Raw genomic sequence first — 23,883 nt, 5'->3', positions numbered from 1 at the left:
ACTCTGCATCAGGCTGACTCCCCTCATAATGGTCTGGATAACTCAGGGGGACATTTGCACCAATGGCTGATCCACTCAACTGCTGATAGATACTTGTTGAAGACAAAGATCCCCTCTGGCTCCCTGTGTGTTGAGATAAAGTCAACTGCTTTGTGTTCTCTGAGCTCCATGGGCACATTGCTCTAGCCCATCTCTCCTGAGATTTATTCCACTGTAGGATTTATTGGACAGTCATATCCACTAGCTCTGAAACATACCCTCAGTTAAAAAAAAAAAAAAAAAAAAAATCAAACCCCCCACAAATATTGTGTACTGAACCCACTTTTGAACACACCCTGCTGAATTCCTCAGGCTGCCCTCTTGGCCTGAGAATACCTGTCACCAAAGGGCAGGCGCAGAGGTTGCTGTGCTCTCTTCTCCTCCTCTATGCCATGAGAGCTGCTTTCCTGCTTCCTCCTGGATATAGTCCCTGACTTGCATTCACTCCCAAATGCAGGGTATTTTTGAGGACAGCTAGGTGGCACAGGCTGGATCTATATCAGAGACCTTACTAACAATTTAGCAGATTGGAAAACTTGAGTTGTGATGCCCAAGGATGTGCCCCGGCCTTTTTCAGTTGCTAGTGGTGGAGTCCTTACAGGCTTACATATGTATTTAGATGCTCCGAGAATCAGTGAAAAATATGTTGCTGAATATCTTCAGATCTATCTGACCTTGAGGCACTTCTTATTTCAAGCTGCAACCTGATCTCATGCTGAGTTGAGCCCTACATGGAGCTTCTTTTCATTATCCTTGAATATTGTTTTTTCACAGAGAAGAACATGAGTGAGTGCCTCAGAGACAAAAAACTCCATGCTCCAGCAGGTCCAGGTAACCAGGAGATAGACTGGCACAGGGCACAGCCACAATGTCAGCCAAATGGGATTGCTGCCTGCATAGATTTGGCCTTTAGAAATGTTTGAATGAACACAAGAAAATGGGAATTATATAAACCATTTAATATCTGTTATATTTGACTTTTTTAAGTAAAAAATGTGTTCTTCTACCATTCACAGGTCATTTCATTTTGCATGAAGATCTATCAAAATAAAAACTATACCAAACAATAGATCTCTGAAAATGGTATCATTTGGATGATGTTTGCTTTTTTACTGACAGAATAATTTTTCTCCTTTACTCCCCATTGTATGTTATTAATTCTATAAGAATGCTAAATAAAAAGTGAAGGATTTTTGTTTGACAGCATGCTGGATCACCTCTTTCCAGATTAAGAAAAAGGGTGGCAGTTGGGCTAGCTGAAGCTATTTTGTCATGGGGTATTTTCTGTCATGATTCTTTTGTTAGAAATGAAAGTGCAGCATCACAGCATCATGTCCTTTTCACATTACTGTCATATAAAGACAATATGATAGACAAAAAATGTTAATGGAGTAGTTTTAACACCATCTTTGTGTAATGTAGGAATATGGTGCCTGCCTCTTCACACCTACTTGTAATGTGTATAGGCAAAAGAACAGCTCATATTTTTAGGTTTATGAATAGAAAAAAATTAGAAATACACATGAGGACATGCCCAGTATTATTTTATAGTCTGGAAGGGGGTCCCTGTGCCCATATATACTAAAGTGTGCACCTGCCTTCAATAAGCTGACATCAGGATACGCAACCAAACTCCATGCCAAATTTGCCTTGTAAAGCAAGTGTAAAAAGAACTGACTTATGTTCAGGAAAAAAAAAAAAAGGTAAGTATTATTAAATGAAAAGCAATTTTAGTTGAGATTTGGAGAAGAAAGTGTTTGAGTGGGGCCAATGGAGCAATGGAATCAAAACCACAAGAACCAGAATTGTAAAGGACTTTTAAAATTTCTCTTTTTGGAAAATCACAACAAATGTTTTAGGACAGCTCAGCTTGTCATGGGCTTTTGTGCAGATCCTTCCAATTTTTTCAGATATGTCTTCTCTGCTTGACTGACCCTGTTTGCTTAGACCATGTTTGTGAAGAGGTCTGTGCCCACCTAGGCCCCGTTTTTAAGGGCTGCCTTTTGGGCTGCCCTGCCTTGCTTCTTTGCAGGAACCAGAGACACAGGGAATCAGCCCGAGGTATAAGAACTGCCAACAAGATTGCCATTACAACAGGAACCACATCATCTTGTTCACTACTTATCTATTAATGTCATGATCTACATTACTGCAATTGAGAGGATAATGTGCTCTCACATGAAGACGCAGAAAGGATCTTCAAATAAATGAACTAATAACTCTGAATTCTCGCGGAAGCAAAACACTGGTGGCTGCCAGCAGACTTTGATGCACAGGCCATTTTATTTCTTGCTTGGATACTGTCAGCCACCCTAAGTAGAGTTGCATGTTGCAAACCAGCAAAGGCCGTAATCATCCCACAAAGAGCCATGTGGGCTGTGCGCAGGAGCTGAGCAGAGCCAAAGTGTCCCTGCTATGAGCTATCCATGGGAGGTGGAAGGAAAAATCCCCAAGTAGTTGCAAGCTGTAGGGTGTTGCATTGATGGCTTAGGATTTTAGTTTCTATATGTTTCAAATTCTGTGCTGCTTTAGTGTCGCTTGTCCCGGCTGGATGGTGACAGGGAGGGTGACAGAACCCCCTCTTTGAGCCCCGTTGAATCCCATCTACCAGTGACAGCCCAGCACAAACAAAGAGCAGCACCACGGGTCCCGGGGTAACTTTATTCCATGGTAAAACTTCCCGTCTTCAGCGTGCCGGGACCCTGACCTGGGGGCAGGCAGTGACTTATAAACGGGGGCAGGTCCCAAGGGGAGGATACAACCTTTAACAAATCAGGAGAATTGGGAGTGACAAACAAGGCAGGGAATACAATGTACAAACCAATAAAGAATTCAAGGGAGGAGAACATTTTCAGTGAGCTAATAAGGTTTGGAAAAACACAAAACTGACAGGAAAATTTCTTGAAAGAAGGCAGGTTGGGGAAGAGACTGGCATTTAATAAAAGGAGGAGTAAAAAAATTCTGGGAAAAAGGCAGGGGCAAAAGGAACAGCATAAGGAAACCACAAAATTACAAATCAAACAGTAAACATACTAATAAAACAAAAAACACACTACAACAGTTTAGGGTATAACTCTAAACGCCACATAGAGTTTTAGTTACTGTCTTTAGTTACTGTTACTTTAGTTACATTTGGTCATACAAAACAATCTCTCTAGGCCTGAAACTCAAGGACACCCTACTGCCTCATGCTAGATGCTGCTTTTAATTTCAAATCAAGAGATTATTTATGGTGACTGTGATCTGTTGAATTCATGAAGCCACCTCTGCCTGCTGCTCCCTCCCCCTGAGTGTAAGTGGGAGGAAGGCTGAGACTGGGATAATCAGAGTGTGAAGAGCTGTGCTCCAGACTGCCTGACCCTCCTGTTGCTGCAGTGGAAAGCAGAGGAGTCCCTCAGGACTCTTCAGTTCGTCAGCAGAGGTGGACAGTCTGTGGCCCAGGGCCTTTGAGGCTCACTGAAGAATGTGGTTTGCTGGAGTAAATAGTGTGCCTTTGGATTACCTCAGAAGTCTTTCTTCATTGTTTTGTAATTTTACTTACAGACTTCTGATCCATTTTTTTTCCTCTTGCTTGCTCTACAGAAGAGTTAAACACTACTTTTGAAAGCAAAAAAAACCCCATGACACATCTGACCATTATGGACAGAAAAGGATCTTTCAAAACTCAGGACCCTCACAATGAGTTCCTGTTACAAGACTATCTGGAGCATATTTTGGTATAGATTCTGCTCTTTTGGAAACCTGTGAAATGATTATAAAAAGAGAAGGAAATTGATTCTGAATTTTTCATTAAAGAAAATAGCCTATTAACACTTGGGTGGTTTGAGCCTGTGTGGTAGTTCAGTTTTTGATGCATTTTTGGATGGTTTAAACCTGGTTTTATGTTTAAAGATCCCAGTTTCACCTGGATAAGTTTTGGAATGATAGATGCCTTGGGTCTCTGTGGCAGTGGAGGGTGAGCTCTCACAGGCAGAGGAGCCCTGGGGATTTGCAGGTGACAGGTCAGTCTGAGTCTTTTCAACCAGCCAGGGACCAGCAGGGACTACCAGTGCAAGTGGTGTGCTGGAGGGTGGTGTGCCTCCAAATCTGCTGCCCCCAGGTCCATGTAATAAGTCATGGCTTACAGCCTGTGTGCAGATACATGATGTGCCTTAATCCTGACTCCAGCTCTCACTGCAGCCTTGGGTAAGTAAGCTGCATGGCCCAAGGGAGGAAATGATTCCAAAGCACTGCCTTTGCTCTGCTGGGGCCAATGCTCAACCTCTGAGGCTTGCTGAGCCTTATGGCCTCTGCCTCAGCTCCTCTGTCCATGGAAAGAGTTACATTTATGAGCTGGGGTAACTTCTGTAAGAAATGTAATGTTAGAGCAAGTTTCCCATCTCTGCTGAACCCCTCATATGACTTTTCTTTTGGTTTGAATGCAGTCAAAGTTAAGCACCAGTGTGCATTTATGCTTACATGCTAGAAGAACTGAAGAAATATGTACTTTCTTGAGCAGCTGCAGTGTAAGCTGTGCTAAGAACAACTGCACAACATCATGCAGTGGGACTTACACAAACACCTTCCAATGGAAATTAAAATTGCAGTTAAACTCTGCCATCAGTAGCTCTAGTATCCTAATAAAGCAGGAGAGTAGCAGGGCAGTGGTATGGGAAGCAAGACATAGAATAAGAATATTTTGTATGTCAGGCAGAAAGGTTGCAAAGGAAGAAAAAATCTGCAAGCTTTCAAAAGAACCTGATTTTTTTCTCTGTATTGTTTTACTTGCTTGCAAATGGTCTTTTCCATTGTAAAATATGTTTCAGAGAATAGTGGCCAGACTCCAGGATCTAAAACTGATGATATCAACTCTTCAAAGCTGCCAGATCAGAAACATAAAGGTATACATAAAAGGTTCATTTCAGTGAGAGCTTATTCATTATTTTCAAAGCAAAGGAACTTTTCCCCCCTCCTACAAAAAATTGTATTTCATTAAAGTGTTTATACTGTGGTGTGTATATGAGGGGCTGTCCTTTGAACACGTTTCTTGTGGCCTACAGCATAGAAGAATTAAACTGGCATTTAACCAGTAGATTAAATGTGGGCAGGACCCCTCTGTAATGTGGTAGATAAGCAGGTGGATGCAAGATAGGAATTAATATCTGTCTGCTATAAGAATAACAAGTAGAGTAATATTTCCCTACAAGAGTTCACTGAAGACTTAAGAAAGACAACAAATGACATAAGCCTTATCCCCTCATTAATCTCTGCCTTCCCCAAATGAATGTTGTACTTCATGTAGAAGGAACACAACATTTCGTATCTGAAAATCTGGAATAACCTTGCAAATCAGTTATTTGGAAGAGATTAAACATTGCCTCTCTCTCTCCCAATGTATATTTTGAACAAATGGAAAGTAAGAATGCATGTAATTACTCCATGTGAGTAATTGTAAACAGCAAATTTTAATAGTTATCACCAGCAATAATGAATTAATTGTAGAGCCTGGGGATTTCTCTCAGAAGCCTGATAGCAAGTGTGTGAACAAAGAGAAGAAGAGGCAGCTTCACCCCAGCGAACTCATTGTAGGTTGGGCAGGAATGGAGATGGTGGGCAAACACAAGCAAGAAGGTAAGAGGGAAACAGGACAGCAGCAAGTGCTGACTGTGGAGCCACCAGCCACTGTCATGGCACATCAGACAATCAGTCTGCCTTCCTTTGGGAAGTCTGAGCACCAGACAGTTGCTCCCAAGCCCTGCAGGGGATGCTTTGGATTCCATACTTTGTTTTTGAGACTTCTTTTGGAAAGGGTTGAAAAAGTCAGAAAAGATATTACTCTTTCATGAACAAGGGACCCCATAATGTTGTCTACATCCTATACAGATGTACCAGAGGAAAAATGCCAAGAAATGGGCCAATTAACAGTCAGGTGAGATCAAATACTCACAGATAAAGCAGAAGATACAAGTTCTATGCAAATAGCTACTGTCAAACCCTGACACAAAATCCCAGGCAGGGAGGTTGTAGAAGATGTCAGCAAAAGAGTTAGTTCATTCCCTTGCTCAAAGTCAACACTAACTCAATTTTTTAATGCAGATACTTCTTCCACAAGTTGAGTAATTCCAGTGATAGGACAATGCAACCTTTCAAAGTAATCTATTTTAGTTATTAATGATCTGTAACATAAGACTATTTTCAGAATTTCCTCTGTGGAAATTTATGATGCATCATGCTCTCCCTCAGAAAAAGTAGCACAAATTCTTCCACTTTTGTGGACAGAACTCCAATTGCAGTCTAATCAAAAGCTCATATTTCCTTGAAAAGTCTTTCCCCAAGCTGGACATAGACTCCTCTTGGCCTTTCCAATACAAAGAAGTGTGGGAGAATGAATTCTGATGCCTTAGAGTGACGCCTTCAGCCAGTATGAGGTTCGGGTTTTGGTAGAAATTCAGTGTGGTCACTCTTTTAAAATTAATTTTAAAATTTAATTTAATTTAAAATTAATTTAAAAAGCAGTGCACTGCTTTTAATTTCCTGTCATTCTTTATTCGTACTCATGTAATTGGTTATTTCTACCTACCTATAAAGCCTATTTAATATCATGGTGATATTTGCAATCTGTATTGAGTTTCTGAAAAAATCATTCTGGACTAGAGATTCATCCTTAATTGAGGTTCTGACTTTTCACAACTGTTGTTGTCACCAGCTAATTCAGATACAAAAGATGCATATAAATACATCAATGTATCTCTTTGTTGTCTGTGTATATAGCAATGGATGTTTACTCCACCACGCAAGTAATTCAGGAAGATACATGATAATAGTGGACACCTTTTTTTGGCAATGAACCACCAAAAATTGCTCTGTGTCTGATTCTGCATCTGGTTGTGAACTACAGGAGGTACAAATTCTGAGCTTACTTATGAGAGTGTTGTAATAAGCCGTGTCAAAAACTTTACTAAGGTCAAACTATATGTTAATTAATATTACACTATATGATATTCACTATTTGTCTTTCCCCATGGTCCTTTCCTCAACCACAAAACATGTTTGCCAGTTCTTGCAGGAAGCTAGATCAGTTGTGCAGAACTGGAAGTTTCCAAATACACTTGCTGCAACCATGTTCTCTTATTTCTTTAAACTATTTTTTCTTTCTTTGGTGTATTTTAAGGAAATTATTTGTCCCATTACTGTAAAGGGACTTAAAAGTTGAACCAGCCTGTTCTTGCCCATGTTCTTTTTTACATCTCTTTGAAGAATAAGCATTTAATTTGTCCTTTTCTAGTCTCCTGCTATGTCACCAGTCCTCTACATCTTTCCAATGATAAATGATAATGTTTCAGAATTTGTATGAACCAATTTTCCAGGCATGTTTTGGTAGATTTCACAGGGCTCACTGATTTACAATTTACCTGAATACTTTTCATTCCTTATTTTAATTTTTTTTTTAATTTTCCTTTTGTGGTTGTACTGGTTGCCATTTTATGACAACAAAAATCAACCAGGCATGAAACACTTGGCCCTCCTTGGTATCATCTGTTGAATGTTTTCCTTGTCTGATGAACCATCTCTTCCAAGTTTTTCCTCTCACATTAAGGTACCTATAATGTAGTATCCTGTTGTTTTTAACATTTTCCTTGTTTTTGCATTCAAATGTATCAAACACATATTTCTGCAAACCACAAATCTACGCATATTTTTATGAGATGTGGCACGTCCATGGATTCCCATCTGTAATTACTATTGCTTCATGTATACCTGTTTCAGATGGCTCCAAGGGGAAATGATCTCTCTGACATATCTGAGGTGGCTGCTGAAGCTTTGGGTTACGGTGCAGCTTGGGGAATGGTGGGCCTTCGGGAACCATGAGTCCTTTTGCTGTATTTAGACAATCGTTGCCTCATCCTTCTATGTAACGTCTGTCTTTGCTAAAACCACATCCTCTGGTTGTTGCTCACGTTACAGCTAAACATGGCTTTGGTGCCACTTCACTTTCCTGCTTAGGAATAATTTTTAACGTCTTTTCTCAGAATTTTTTTCTTTCTGCCATTGGATGATCAACGAGCCCAGACTTTTCTCTTTGTGGATTTGCTTTCCCCTAGTCTTTTCTGGGTTATCTGTCAGACTGACGAGGCACAGTGTGTGCTCTCTCCCTTGCTGTCTGTGTGCTGCTTTCTGATGAGGTGCCCCAGCCCTGCTGCAGTGACCTGCAATGGCAGCTCCTCTCACTGGGAGACATCTGACATTTCAAACCTCCTGGCAATTTTGGCCTTGGTCTTTATGAGGACTCATCTGGGTGTCTTGGGTTATTTCTTGATAACCTAGTTTAGTTACATTATTAGCAATTTAAAATGTTGCTCTGTATGTTTGGAGGCTGCTACTTCAGCACACCTCAGTTCATTATATAAACCTCTGGGAAATTCAAATTCTCTATGTCAGAGAGTCAGCAGGTGAGTTTTGAAATGACATTAGTGTCATCTGATATGAGAATCCTTGGCTCTGGAATGAGATTTATTAAATCCAATATTTAGAAAACTTTTCAACTTTTAATACAGTAAGAGAGACCTGGATAACATTTCTTAGCATTTATATCCTCTGAGTATATAAAACTTAGTAGCCCCTCTTTAAATAAAAGCAGTTTCACATTTTACCCTGGAAGTGTTTGGCATGGCATTGGTTTTCTTCTTAATGCATGGAAGACTTTGTGCTAATAGTTGTGCAGTGCAAGCTGTCAACTCTGCTGTGTGGCATCCTGGGCAACGAACTGAAGCAGCAAAATGTTATACAAAGAGGTGCAAGAGAAACAGGGAGGTGGGAAGTGAAGAGTGGGAGAGGAAGAGTTTGTCCTAGAAAATCTTTGGTTTTTTTTTTTCTTTTTAAAGATTTAGGTACAATATCCATGTCCACCAGCAACATGGAAATAGTGAGCAAGCAAGGCAAAGGAGTTCTACTGGGGCTGAGGAAATACTGCATTTATAGGGAAAAGAAAGCATAAGATTTTCCAATTTGCCTTTAAAGCAAGAATTTGTCTATAAACTATGAAAGGTACAGCTCACCAGATGTTTTGTAACAATTGGTTATGTATTAAAAAGTAAGCTACTGTTTTAGTCTTAGAAATAAGAAATCAAATGACTTCTGATTGTTTCTGATATGCAACAGCATCAACATATGTTTTCAATGAATAGGAAATAATGGGCTCTGCAGTTTTACAGAAAATGTTACTTTGTTGCAACTTTCAAAGACATTTGTTGCCCTGTTCATGAAATATTTGTATTTCTCCTTATGTCAAAGGCACAGTATTCAGCCTTTGTCCTCCTTTCCCCATTCAACAGGATTTACACGGGCTAAGTGAAAGGGGAATTTGTCCTCTTGTGGCTTTCCTGCTATTTTTTTCACTTGACCCAAAAGCTAAAAAGTAGCATTGAATTAAGCAAATCCTGTGAAAAGTTCTGTATAAAGAAAGCACTGCAGACCACCTACAGTGTGACACTTAGGGAGATGAAAGGATATTAACCTAGGAGCGCCTTGTGCTTTCAACAGAAATCTTGTTCCTTGTACTACAAACAAAGATAACTAACATAATTTAATTACACCCTAATAGTGGTTGAAATGTATATGTCTTTTGGCATAATGCAATTTTTGTTTAGAAAATAAAGTATCTGCACATAGCCTACAATTTTGCAGGAATTCCCTCCTGTGGGAAAAATGTTACCAAGGGGCTGTTGTCTTATGCATATTTGCACATACTATTTATGTTAACAAGCCTGGGATTTTTTTTTCTCTTTTGAATTGAAATGAGGTTCAAGGGGTAATTTTATTCTTTTCTCCTTTATTTTAAGACTCTCAGTATCACAATGTCATGGCTACTCAGTTCAAATAATATGTTTGTGGCTTCTAGCATTCAAATGACAACGAATTGCCGGAAAAGGAGCCATTTATATTATTTTTGCTTTTAAATTATAGAAAAAATATACACTAAAGCTTCAAAAAAAAAATCAGGAAATATTCCAGCTAAAGGCAAGAGTGAGGTTAACGGTACCCCTTTAATCTTTGCTGAGTCTCAAACATTTACTTTTACCACAGCATTGGCTCTACATGGATATATTTACATGAAACTGGAATGTATGAAAACCAGTTAAAGAATGTCACACAAATGCAATGAAATATCTCCTGACAGCTCCTAAGTTTTTATTCTAAACCTACTGGGCTGCACTGGGGTGTCTGAAACCAGTTTGTTGAATATTCCACTATGCTTCCTATTTTTATGTAACAAACAATAGCTGATTTTTTTTTTCTCTCCTTTTTCTTTTTCCCTGAAGAGAGACTTAGTAAAAGCACTTGTGGCTAGGTAAATATTTACATTTTTGTACCTAAGGGATTTTGCCAGTTGAAATAAATTATAAATCAACAAAAAAAAAATTCTCTGTAGAAATATTAATTTTCATAAAAATAGTTGAAAAATAATAATTGATCTGCTTTTTTAAAGAGTTTTTAAACAGGTTAAAGATGGATTTATCATTGATGATCCTAATGCCAACACCAGTCCAGTCTCACAGTAACATTGCACAGTTTTGTTTAATCGCTTGACACAAACTTTGGACTTTGGAATTGATTTTCTCAGCCAAAGATCCCATTGTGGAAAAATCCTGTAGACTTAAGTAAGTGGTAATCACCTCTACATACTTGTAAAAATAATTCTAGAATGTTGTCATCTTTGCATAATATTAAACGCTTAAAAACTATCATACCAGAAATGTTTCCCTATTACTACAGTTTCTGGATTTCAGGTGTTTTAAAGTCTTAAAAGTTATACAAATATGTTTAGGGATAGGAAGGAATGTTCTCTTTGGCATTTTGCTTCATAGCTACTTAAAGCAAGATTAATTGTACCTGCCTGTGGCGTGTTTGCTACTGCCTCTCTCCAGGCTGCTGGGTCAGGTACATGGCAGAACAAGACATTTACTCAATCCACGATTAAAAGGGGTTCCTATGCTTCCAGTAGAAGCTCCTTAAATTTCTCTACTATCCCATCACATGAAATTAATATACTGTGGGATTTCCCTGAGTTAGGGTTCACAATTTGCTCTCAGGTATCTTGTATATCCAAATTTACATACTGTACCACATGACATTTTGGGATTTACCAAAGGGCAATGCCTCTTGGTGTCTTAGCTTTCAGGAACTACATAAATTGTATTTGAAAGGGAAGGAGAGAGCAACTCAGGACTCGGTAAAAAAACTGGTTTAGCAGCAGCTTTTTTTTTTTTGCATAAATTTGGTTTTGCTGAGCAGTTCATACAATATGCAATATTTTGTTTAGAGCCTTTGAAAATTAGCCTACACTTAGTGTTCACCGCAGGGCAGACAACCACTCAGATTATAGACTTTTGGTGCCTTATCTCACATAAACACCTTTTTCTTGTGGTTCTTTCAAAAAAACTGAATACAAAAGACACTGGGCTATGAATGGTGGAAATGCAGAGTCTGGAAAGTAGTTGGCAACAGAGCTCACATTATCTCTTGTAAATTGTAGCAGCTTCAAATAAAACTTATTTCTACTTAAGAATAATTTATGAGCTGATTCTGTTTTCCAATTAGTTATTAATGGCTTTTATTAACAGACTATTTAGACATTATTTACTACCTGGCACTAATGTTTCCAGCACTGGGCAGCTGAGCATTGATTATCTATATCAACTGATTCTCTTCTGCAGCTAGACAAGACAACCTCCTGCTGCTGTGCTGGGAGCTGCCAGTGAACTGAAGCAGAAATTGGTTTATTCCCCTACCCTGGACAGAAGGTGCATCTTGTGTCATGTCAGTGTGTTCTTCTTCACTGCAGAAGTCCAAACAGGTAGGAGCTTATACATCTGTGGGAATTGAGCTGTACTCTCACAAGAACATTTTTTTTGCTGAGGACTGTAGAAGACTAATTAAGGCTTCACACATAATTTTACTATATGCTTCAGTGGTTTTTATTTTTCTTTTTACATCAACAGGCTAATGTTCACCTTGTGATCTACTGTAGAATGCAGATATTCTTCTGAGGAACCTTTGTCTAAACTGCCTTTGCTCATTGGGCTCTCACACTTGAGGGATTTGCTATTGCTCCTTAGCTTTGTAACTCTGTACCTTCTGGAACCCTATATTCTGTTTTTTTAAGATCCTTTCTCCTATTATTAGAGATATTTTTGAATGCTTACCCTTTTAGAGGCATGAAGTCTCTGTCAGCTGGAGATCATCTGCAAACTCAAACACACATTGTACTGAGTTGCTCACATCTCTCATGGTAATGTCAAGGAATACCAAACCTTGCTTTAGGATGCCCTTCAACTTTGGTAAAGCAGCATCAAAAACTACTTTCAGAGGGAAGAATTTCCAATAAAACTTGCAACATTTTCTGATAGGTTCCTCTGGCATTTTTCCAGTTTGTTTGTCATCCTGCCCTGAAGCAGCTGTAAAACCTCACCAGTGGCACCTGCCAGGGGAAACTGCTTCTTCCCTGCCACCAGCTCTGTCACTCTTTCACAACTTATGGAATACTGAGACTAAATACAGGTAGCCACACTTTTCCAAAGCTTGGTGTTGACTCTAGCTAATGCATTGGTGGCCTCCAGCAAGAGCTGGGTAATCTTTAATTACTCAAAAGGCCCCTAGACGGGGAAATCGGGAAGGCTGATGTTGAAATCTTTCCAAATTACTAGTTTAAGTTTGTATCTGGCACCATGCTGGTGCTGCGGGCAGCCCACTACACAAACCTGCATGAATGCAGACCATTTGTATTGGTGGCTATAACTAATTTTAGCCTGAAAAAACAAACAGCCTATCTGTGGTTTTATTCAAAAATTGTAGTGGAATTCAATTATGAATGCCTGCTCAGAGCTGTTTAAATCAGAAGTTGCTGGTTTTTTGAGATACAAAAATGGAGTTGAACATTGGGTCTGTAAAAGGCAAAACCCCCAGTTTACACTTACTTGAAAGAATAACAAAGCAAAAAATCCCAGGGAGACTAGTGAGGAGATGAAGTTAGATGAAGTTAAATGAGTCTTTAACAGTCTTCTCACTGGTGTAATCACTTACTGCAGCTGCAAGAGCTTCTTATAGTAATAATCAGAGTTGTATAATTTATTTTTTTGTACTGTGGTGGCACACAGTACAAAACTGTAAGTGGAGACTTCTACAATTATCTATATCTCTGTGTGCTGATAACTGCACTTTTGGGCTGAAGATGATCTGCTTGATTTCAGCCCTAAACTTTTTTTTTTAAAGTTTCTATATAACTTACATGTGAATTCTGCATACAAGGAAGAAAAAGAGAGCCCTTTCCTGCTGTGAAAGGATCAGTCTTGTTTTCTGAATTGTCAAGTAGTCAGAAATACCAGTCAAGTCAACAGGAGCTGCAGGTGCTGAACACTTCAAGTCAAGCCATTCCTTTTCTTGTCTTCATGTGTGTAACCAAAATGACAACATTACAAGCTGGAACCTTCCTCGTAACTTGTCTCTGAGGAGGATTAGTCTGAAGGCTGGTTTTCTGACTGAATGAGATGATTGTGGTGTTGAACAATTGAATTTCACTCCCACATATTTGCTGGCACTGAGTAGGCTGCAAAGCAAGCCCAGGCCCCTGAGCTGGGGGTGTGTGTGTGCACCCTCTTCTTTCGAGGGCTGCAGATTTCCTGAGGAAAGCATTTTGGCCAATGCCTCTTCAAACCTGCAGGCTTGGAGTAGCTGGTGCCACTTTATGGCTGAGCTACCCATTTCACATCCCCACACCTATTTCCCTACCATAACCCTGAGCTGGGAGAAGGGATCTGCCTGTCTGGTGCTAAAAATAATGACACTGATGCAGCAGTGCTTGTGGAGGGACATCAGCCAAACCCAAAGAACCTACTTCAGTGTGCTACTCTGCGTTGTCAGAGTTGACACTGTTATGGCCACCCTGAGCACAGGCAGTTGCCCAGCAATTTTGCACATCACTAAACTCCCACATGGCTCTTGTGGGTGCCTGCATCATGGTGTAGCCTTTAGACTGACCCTTTGGCACGTCCTCTTTGCTGCTCACAGTACGATGCTGCCTGTGAGATCTTGCCTTGGCACTGCAGGTAGGAAGGGCTGACCGCTGCACAGATGGATCTGCTGCTGAACAAAACAAGCAGAAAAGAGAAAAAATAGAGCTTAAATCAAGCACAGTGGTTCTTGCAGTATGTGTGTGAATGCAGGGCACCAAGATGCTAATGGAAGATCATGGACCAGCCTGTGGTCAGCCCTTCTCTGTGAACCTCCTGGGTTATCTTGATGCCATGGCTAGAAACTGGAGCACAGGGAAATTGTGTGATTTATCTGATGTCACAGAAGATGCCTGTGGCAAAGTCAGGATCTGAATCCATCTCTCCTGATCTCAGGTTGATTGCATCTCCAAACTTTTCCTCTCCTTTCAGTGGATTTGGTGGTTCCCATGCGTCATCCCATGTCATGGAACAAATGTTGTACAGATCAGTCACTCAACTCTTGTTTATGGCTGGCTGGCCATTTTAGCCATTTGGTCTGGGAGGGGGTCAAAGGAGTCCAGTGATCCTCTTTTTATTACCTCAGTTTATTTGCTTCTGCACTTGTTCTTGCAGGGAAGAAATGAAATGTTTGGAGGTGCAGGGCTATACAGCTAAACCATAACACCAGGCACCTCATGGACATATCTTAAGGAGATATGACCCAGAGGTGACATATTTAAGGAGACATATCTCATCTGCCTTAAGGAGATGTACTCTCAATAGAAGCAACAAGCCTAGTCCAGTTTCATTTTTCTCAAGTGCCTGCTGTTAAGAAGAAGCTTTACTGAAATTAGTGAGAATTTTTTGTAAAAGCTGAGAGACAGTCTTCTTTATAATGTGATTCATGCTCTGAGTCAGCCTGTGCATCTCCAAATGGCCATGGCTGACCTCCCTCATCACGCACGAGATCAGCACAATACCTGACCTCAGAAGAGGTGAAGCCAAGTGGAGAAAAGAACAACCAGAAGCTATTTATATCAAATGAGGAAACATGTGCGACGCTGTATGAGGCAGCTTATATGTAAAGCCTTTCAAGTCTTCCACTCCAGGGTACTTAGATTGATGACTATGAACATGGTAAACACAAAGTGCTATTTTGTGTTCCCAGACTGAAAAATGACAGCCCTTCTGCGATTGTAAAATGTTATTGCCACTAAAAGGACTTTTTGTTTTGTGAGTTAGTTCTTCAAAACAAACACATTAGTGAAATCTTTGGTTTGCTGCATGGTAGGTGAGTCAATGTTATCATCAAATCTGAATAAACAACTGTTTCTTTTTAGATATTAAAAATGTAGCATAATAAAATGAGTTTTGCAGATATGTTTTAGTTTATTCTCATTTTGCAATGAAATCACTTCTATGTAATATATCTTTATAATTTCTTATTTTCTGTGTGGCCTAAGATAAAAATAAGAACACAATTTTAAGAATATTTCCAGAGCCTGGTTATCCCACAAATGTTTGAACAATGGCTTTTGGCTTCTTCATCATTTTGGGTGGTTTCACCAGTTCTTGTTCAGGTAACACTGTGAATGCACATTTGTGGATTCCAGTTTGACTTACAGGAGTGCAAATAATTCACAGCTATCTCAACAACAAGATTTATGAAGTTATAACAGAGCAGAGTACGTCTTCAGCCTACAGCTGAAGATTTCTGGATTTTTCCAGCAGGCTTCCAAACTAGGGGTGGCAAGTATGTAGTTGTTTTCATTGCCACCATTCTGCATTCCTCATGTGACTGTCAGGTGCCTTTTTCACCTTCTCAAGGCTGACAAAGAGTACTATCATCAACATTTAATCTTGCTAATGTGTTAGGTGACTGCAGCATCACCTTCTTCCATACAAAGATAAAAATAGTACTTCCTATCCCTTCGGGGAAAACTGTGTTTTTTCTTGCCATGTTTTGCAATTCCAATGTCTTTTACTGCTTTCTTTTGTTTCAGGAGCTGTGAATATGCATTGCCTACTTTCCATCTTCTATTGTAGCAACTGAAGTGTCAAAGCATGCTACATGAAGTGGATGAAATTTAACCCTCTTCAAAAAGAGCAAAGGAAGCAGGTTAGAACAGGATCCTAAAATCCATGACTGAGTGAAAGTATTTTAGACAGTGGGAGATTACATATAAAGGAAAGAAAAATAATTGAGAAAAAAAATTACAGATATATCCTGAGTTTAGGATTTTTAAAATAAATATTCATCATTAATTATAACACCAATCAGCATATCTGAGCCCTTCTGCTGGTACAACTTGTCTGTCTGCTGCTGTAATGAAGCAGAGTTTAGAGGTGTTGATTTTTAGTAGCATCTACTTTCATATTGGGTCTTGTGTGATGGCAGAAATAAGTACATACTTATGAGAAACAAAAGAGAGACTCAGTTTGAAACAGAAAGGGGTTTTATACTGCCTGCTCTGTGCTGCAGCTAGGCAAAACACTCTAAAGAAAAAACAGCTACTGGATTCTATTCTGCCAAATTCAAGACGTGCTTTGTCTTGCATCTGGAAAAGGCAGGCAATTACAAGGATATTAGAAGTGTGGGACTGAAAAATGATGAGGAAACCCTGAAAAGGACCAGTACTAATGTCTCTCCAGACACCAAATGCCAAGAACAGAGATGAGCAGAATGTACTCAAACCTATTTGAACATGGCATAGTCCTCCATCCTAGGAGTTTAACTGTGGCTGTTGCTGAGCCTGCTGGTTGTGGCAGCCTTTAGAAACCTACTCCAGAATATAATGAAAAAATGATACAGAGAAGGAAACCCATTTCTTGGAGATTTCCACAAGCCCCTGTTTTACCTTTGTTTTTTTCATGTGCATGGATTCATGTTTTTCCTTAATTTAATCTGAAATACCCATACATGACACCTTAATATATTTCCCATATATTTCCCATATAAACCACTTCTAAAGGAAATTTTTAACTAAGTCATACACAGGATATATTTGATAGATCAGTTTCATACCACAGAAGTGGTTGCCTTTAGACAACATTAAGAAATTAGATTTTTTTTTTTTTACATTTACATATCTAGTGAGTATAGCCTGATCATCCTGGGGAAATGCAGCCAGTCCAGCCAAGCCCATGTGCACAGAGCAGCATCATAGCATACACACTTCTGTCTTTATGTATTGACAATTCAACTTGCTGCTTACAGGATGTGAGCATTGCTCATGTGAACTGTCAATTTTACCACTTTGGGAGGTAAAATTCCAGAGTCAGATCTAACATAAAAGGTACAAAGCAAATGCCACTTCATCTGTACATCAGCCATGCTGTGATCCATGCAAGTAATCCCACAAAATGCTGTATTTCAGGCAGAGCCCTACGCTTAAATGGATGTTCAGGGTTTCATGACAGGAATGCAAACACCCTGCTAAGTCTTAAAGCTAGTGTATTTCTCAGGTGGTAGGACTGCAATTTAAAACTCTTATTTCTTCATTCATGACAACCTTGCTGATCTGAACATGCTGAATGGTTCTGAGATATGTTCCAATGAGATGCATGGGAAGAATGAACTCCTGTGGCTCTTCGAAAAACATGCAGTCAAAAAAGTTGTTGTACAATATTAGTTATCTAATACATACAGTGTAAAGAGTTCATTTCAGGAATCTTTAAAAAGAACATTATACAGTAAGGTCCATTGTTTAAAAGTTGCTAAGAGTTTTCATGGTACAGGCAGAAGATATTGTTACAAAATGTAAATAAAAGATACTTAATAATATGGCAAAGGAACTCTGTGAATGAAATTCCTCCTGTGAAGCAGCCCATTCAAGGTTTACGACCACTCAAGTTCCGCCTAAACCCCCAGCAGAGAATTTCAGTCTTTGAGATTTCATCTGGATTTTGCTGACATGCAAAGACGTGTCCTGGATGGAATCTGGAGACCAGAGGAATGAAAAAAGACACTTCAAGTTCACAGAACAGCTTTTAAAAATGTCTTTTTCATCCACTCCCCATGGCTAGCTTGATTGAATGGTTTAAAATTGCTTATTTTGTTAGCATGCCTAGTTGCTACTGCCTGGCCATGCATGGCTAGTTTTTTGCTGAGAAATTAAGCTTTCTGAACCAGAGAAACCAATGAAAAAAATCTCAAATCTTTGCCCTGCTGGGGCCTTTTTCAAGAGATCACCTATTTGCTTATGCCACTTTTGTTTGTTTTGCAGTAAATTCAGTGCTGGGGTAGTCCCTTTAGCAACTTACTTGTATGTTTTGCCATTATCTGAAGTAGTACTTAGCCAAGGTCTCTTGGGGGAAGGCAAAGCACAGAACATTTTAAAATCTCATTAACAATTTCATAGGCAAAATTATTTAAAAAAGAGTGCCTTGCTTAACTGCAGGAAAAGAATATTTTTTTGAGCCTTAGCAAGGAATATTATTAATACTTTGCCATGTACTCTGTTGCTAAGAAAAAGAAATAATTGTAAAAGCCTAATTATCCAAGCTCTAGTCTTAACTGACTAACTTGCCCTTAGTTTCTAGGAGACAAAATGAAAAGAAGCAAAAACTGAATAAGCAACTTGAGATTTTATTTACCAGCTTGTCTTACTCTTTCACTGCTTCAAAATGGAATGAAATAAAATTGCAAACAAAGAATTAAATTCTCCCTCAGGGGTAGAGACTGCTCGCTATGGCCAGGTATTTTATCACTGGGGCTGGACAGCAAAGGTCCTGGGCTCACTCTGGCCCTGGGCTGGCAGAGGTATTGCCACCACAGAGGGGGTCTCAGTTCCCTTCTCTCCCCCTACCCCAAAAACTGCTGTGCAAGGCACTCCCTGGAGAGTGGTGAAAGCCCTGAATAGCTTCCTCGAAACCTGCTCATAAACTCAGCCCACACACAGCACAACCGAGCCACTTCCACAGGGTTCTCCACAGTGGCCAGATTTATTTGATCATATGGGTGTCATATAGGCTATTAATAGCCAGGACTAACAAAATACAGAATAAATTGAGCTTGGGGTATTGCCTTTAATATGAAATTTAGTAAATATTATGATTCCAGCAGTACTTAGGTTCAGCACTCAGTCTTTGCCAAATTACATGCATCCCTTCATGTCCTAGCCCTATGGCGGTTGTTTCTTTCCCCTTTCTCATGAGTGAATAAAAACAAAGAGAAAAACTTTCCAGGAAGAAAAAAAACCTCAAGAAAATAAGTACAACTAGAGATATTCTTGTAAGGAAGCAAGGCAATTCCAGGAATATAAAGTCTCTCTTGCCCTTTCTCTAGTGAGATACCAAAGGCTGTGTCTACACAGCTTGGTGGCTGAGTTCCCTCTCTTGAGAAGGGTCCTGGCATGCCTGGTAGGATGCCTACACACATGGACATGGCCAGGCACCCAGGCTGAGCTGGAAGCTTGTAAATGAGAGCTGAAAGGTGGCAAAGATAAAAAACAGATTCACAAACTACTTCTCAGCCACAACTTACTCTGAGATTAATGGGAGTTCATTTCAGGGCAAAGACAAACAAGCTGGCTGAAAAAAACAGGAATGTGAGCTTCTCCTGTCCAGGGATGGATGGGTTTCATCTTGACAGATGCCGTTTAAAAGTCAGAGGTCTCTCCTGAAATAGTTGTCTTCAATCTCTGCACAAAGAACAGTGAATAGACACTTCCAGAAGGTGGTTACTCCCATTCCATCCTATCCCATCCAAGATTTGTTACCCCAGAGCAGAGCTTGTCTCCTTCTACTGTCTCTGGGGAGGGTCTAGTGACTAGGTCCCTAGCCCACTCCATCCTCAGTCTTTTTTAACTTGTGGGCAAGTCTAGGGGTGACTGGAAAGTCTGTCATGGCTCTGCTGTGGTCTAAGAACTATGGTGAACTGTCCCTTCAGACACATGCTATGGTTTGTACATTATGTATATGTTAATCCTGCAGCAAGCTGGTGTTTGGCAGAGACTGAAAAGAGTGTATTCAGTCTACAGCTCTTAAATTGCACCAGAGCTTAGAGTTCATCTGCAAACTTACTGGAATGCTCATGCACAGAAAAAAATAATCTGACTTCGTGCTCACCAGATGTACCTCAATGTCAGGCCTGATTTTGCAAAAGTAGTTGCAAGGTCCAATTTAAAGATCAGTTTGTTTGGATTGGAATATTGTTTCAGAATCAGATGGCTTTCAATTCAGTGAGTACTCTGTTTTAGAAGAGATTTTCTAGATATGCCTTTCATGAAAACAAGCTCAGCTGACCTTCTCTTTCAAAAATTTGTTGGCTGTATGCTCCTTTTGCTAAAGATCAGGGGTAAACTCAACACCTCAGATAATATCAATTAAGGTGTTAAAGTTACTCTAATGTACATTTTGCATAAACATAGCCTAAAAAGGGAACATGGACTTACAAAATCCATCAAGATCACATCAAGCATGGTTCAATAGCCAGATGCTTCTGCTGCCACAGTGGTCTATAATGCCATGACACCTTCTCAATAATGTAGGTACAATCTACTCTGGCCACTGTACAGTGGCCAGGACACTTCAGAAGAAATGGTACTAGAGCAGCTGGAGGCTGTCTGAAGACCACACAAGTCAGGGAGGTGGCATCCATTTGCTCAAGCATTAGGTGTCAAAAAAAGCTGCAAGTCCGGTTTAAGCTAGTGGTCCAGCATGCTCTATAACCAGTGCAAAGATGGAGGTCCCTCTGGAGTTGAGCCAGCTTATCATTTAGGGTGGGGAGAGATGAACCTTGTCACACGTGCCTGGGCCACATATTTGGATGAGGTGCCTAACCCTTAGATGGCTGGCAGAAGTCTTCCCAACAAGATAAAAGAAATTATTTTAGGCCGTACACTCAGAGGTTTTACCTGCAAGTAAAAAATATAAGTGAGTGCAATCACTGATACAAGTGGTCACCAGGATGGCAACAGGATGCCAAGACAATTTCCAGCTGGGGAAAACATGGTTTTCTCCTTTGAGCAGAGTGTAACTCCAGTACATTACCTGAAGGGTTAAAAGCTTAAATCTTGGCAGAGACAAGGATGGTGGGTTTTTCATGGGGTTTAGGGACGTGGAAAGGGCAGATTACCCCGTTGTCACCTTTTGCCTACTCCTTTTACCAACTGCTGACATGAAGTGGAATTTTTCTGAAGATGAGGATTAATGTAATGGCTGCTTTTATTCCTCAGTATTTTTTTGGATGAAATTTGATCACTCTTCTCCACATTCCTATTCCTCACCTGCTCTGGGAAGCAAACACAATTATTTGAAAACAAAGCAGTCCAGGCCAAAAATCTCAGACTATTTCTCACTTGAACTCTCACCAATATTTCTCTTTTTAAATGCAGTTAATTCCTTTACAGTCTGATCACTGTGAAAACCAACTAGCTCTGAATTTCTTCAATACGGGATTTCTAAATACTTTTAATTGCTGTATTCATTTCTAGATATGCACTGCCCAAGACTATATGAATAATATGTAAGATGTCTCTTGTTCTGGACCTACAAGGATAGCAAAATTTAAATGTTGCAGTACTGCAGCATCTTTGGGGGATTAATGTAATGATGTTATTGAGGGCATTGACAGAAATCCTAATCAAGAATGGATAGGCTGACCTAAGGCCTGGATCTCATTTGTGCAGTTCTGGTCAGAGTAAGGTTGTGTCAGTGTCTTCTGACACCTGCACCCAGGTGTCCTTTGGCAGGCTGGCTTGTGCAGCTTGGGAAACGTTGAGAGCTGTTCCTAAAAGATTGTATATTCCTAAAAGATAGTATATTACAGAAGTCTTTCACAGTTCCTGCACAGGCTCTCATCTATTCTTTTATTTTAGTTTCTGTTTGCAGAAGCTCTTTGGCTGTCTTTTGCTTAAAGATGATTTTGGAAGGTATCAGTTTCCTCAAATATGCCATTAAGGCCCAGAGCTGTAATGTAAACACCAAATAAAGATGAAGGAATGAGTTTTCCTTAATATTTTGGTCAGAGGGCCTCCACTCAAGTGGCTAGAATCAATGGCTTTAACATTTAAGAATGATTGTATTTTGAAAGTGTGTTGCTGAGCAAGATCTGAAATGAAGAATCCATATTTTCACAAGCTAGAGAGTTTTATAGTTTTGAGGAATGTAATGTCTTGCTTGTAATTGTTTCCTTTTCTATCCATTTTATTCAGAAATTCAAAGAAAAACAATCTGTGTGAAGAGCAGATGCAACTCACTGCATTAAATGCTGAAATGCCGCCTAATATCTAAATTAAAACACATGTCTAATTCATTCCCTTTAACTGCATAAATACCCACACATTTTTTAATCACATAAGCATATGTTTTCCTAATGGTTACAATAAAAAAATACAAGAAAAATACTTAAGAACATTGTTCATATGATAATTCAGTGTTATCTGATTTAGCAAGTCAATTAACCAGATCAAGGCTAGAAGATCTTATGCTTCTTTTGCTTGACTCCTGCTGAGTTGAATATGACTTTTGCTATTCAGAGATCAAGTAACCACACTGTTAATTGTACTAGAGGTACACAAAGGGCATTAGAGGGTAACATAATCTGACAGGAAAATCAGAGAAGCCATAGGATGGAAACAACTGCCAGCTTTTATACAGGATAATAGCCTGCTATGCAAATGAGAGCAACAGCTAGGAGGAAGTTTCAGTTCTGTCCAAACATTTTATTTTTATTGTGCTGTAATAATGAGCCAGCACAAGGATGACTGTGGTTGAAAACTGAGTTAGAATGAGGCACTAAGTCAGGCCAAGAATGCACCAAAGTACATCCCTGGAGCCAGTTCACAGCAGCAGCTGCTTGGTGTGCGCTGGAGAATTCCCAGCTTTATCTGCGATTGCAGCTAGGGATCGAAGGATTCTTTTTACCTCACATTTGTATCTCTCTGCTTTTAGAGCCTGGCAGCAGCTTCAGAAACACCTGAACCCTCCATTACATGAGAGCATGAAAAGCAAAGCACATATGGGGTCCAATGGCAGAAGGAATAAAGCCAGTGCTCGCATTTAGTGATGGACTCTATTTTCTTCCTGCTTTATGGTAGAGAGTCTGCTGTTCTGCAATAAATATGAAGGAGAGAACCTGGAGAAAGACAGGGAGAAGAAAAAAAAAATTCAGTGGGATTGAGAAAACTGCACATGCAAGAAGGGGTTCTGGAACTGCAATGTTCCCCTGGGTGCTGATCACATGCCTACTGTGGAATTGCTTTGACAGCCACATTTACAGCAGGAGAGGACTATCTGAAAGGAGGTGATGGAGGCTGATGAGGAGGAACTCATGGTCTTTTGAGACTGGGGAGGAGATGCAACTTCATGGGAGCAGAGATATTCAAAGTATAGTTACTAGCAGAAATCACACTTTTTATTAAAAAGACCTCCTGTAGCGCTCAGACCCATGACTACTCAATGGGGAGATTTTACCCAGAATAAATATAATTTTTCCCCCCTTTCCTTGTAGCATTTTCGGCGAGCTGGTGTAACCTGTAAAAAAGTTTTCTTTAAAACCTTAATGTATTGGGCTCTGGCCAGCCTGCTCTCCCACAAGGGAGCTGCTTCACTGGTGTCAGCTGGTGGGTGTGCTGTGTAGCAGAATCCGACCTTTTGACCTTCACGTATTCCAGAAATAATTTGGGAAATGTGGAAGTTTTTCTTAGCCTTCAGCTCTGTGGTGGTTTGTAATCAAAGCCAATACATAGCAGTAACAAAAGGAAGCTGTCACATTGATAACTCTGCACTGAATGCAAGTGTAAATGCTCTCTATCCACAAACAGCTACTTTTTGGTGCCATTCATCTTCTGAATGCATGCTCGGATTTTACTTTGGCTCTTTTGTAGATGTTTGTTTTTGCAATTTGGACAGGTGAAACCAGCAAGTATGCAAT

At 39.8% G+C, this 23,883-nt stretch overlaps 1 long non-coding RNA gene across 1 annotated transcript in view; it reads left to right on the top strand.

Moving 5' to 3' along the window:
- Nucleotides 1-23,883, top strand: part of LOC135294233 (uncharacterized) — a 65,022-nt gene that overhangs the window by 18,541 nt on the left and 22,598 nt on the right. The window contains exons 3-4 of the long non-coding RNA XR_010356381.1: nucleotides 11,733-11,872; nucleotides 16,010-16,125. This is a non-coding gene — a long non-coding RNA (uncharacterized LOC135294233). The remainder of the gene's footprint in view (nucleotides 1-11,732; nucleotides 11,873-16,009; nucleotides 16,126-23,883) is intronic.

Source organism: Passer domesticus, chromosome 2 (genome assembly GCF_036417665.1).
Source record: "Passer domesticus isolate bPasDom1 chromosome 2, bPasDom1.hap1, whole genome shotgun sequence".
NCBI lineage: Eukaryota > Metazoa > Chordata > Aves > Passeriformes > Passeridae > Passer > Passer domesticus.
The sequence above is the reverse complement of the archived record's forward strand: the minus strand, read 5'-3'. Positions and strand labels throughout refer to the sequence as shown.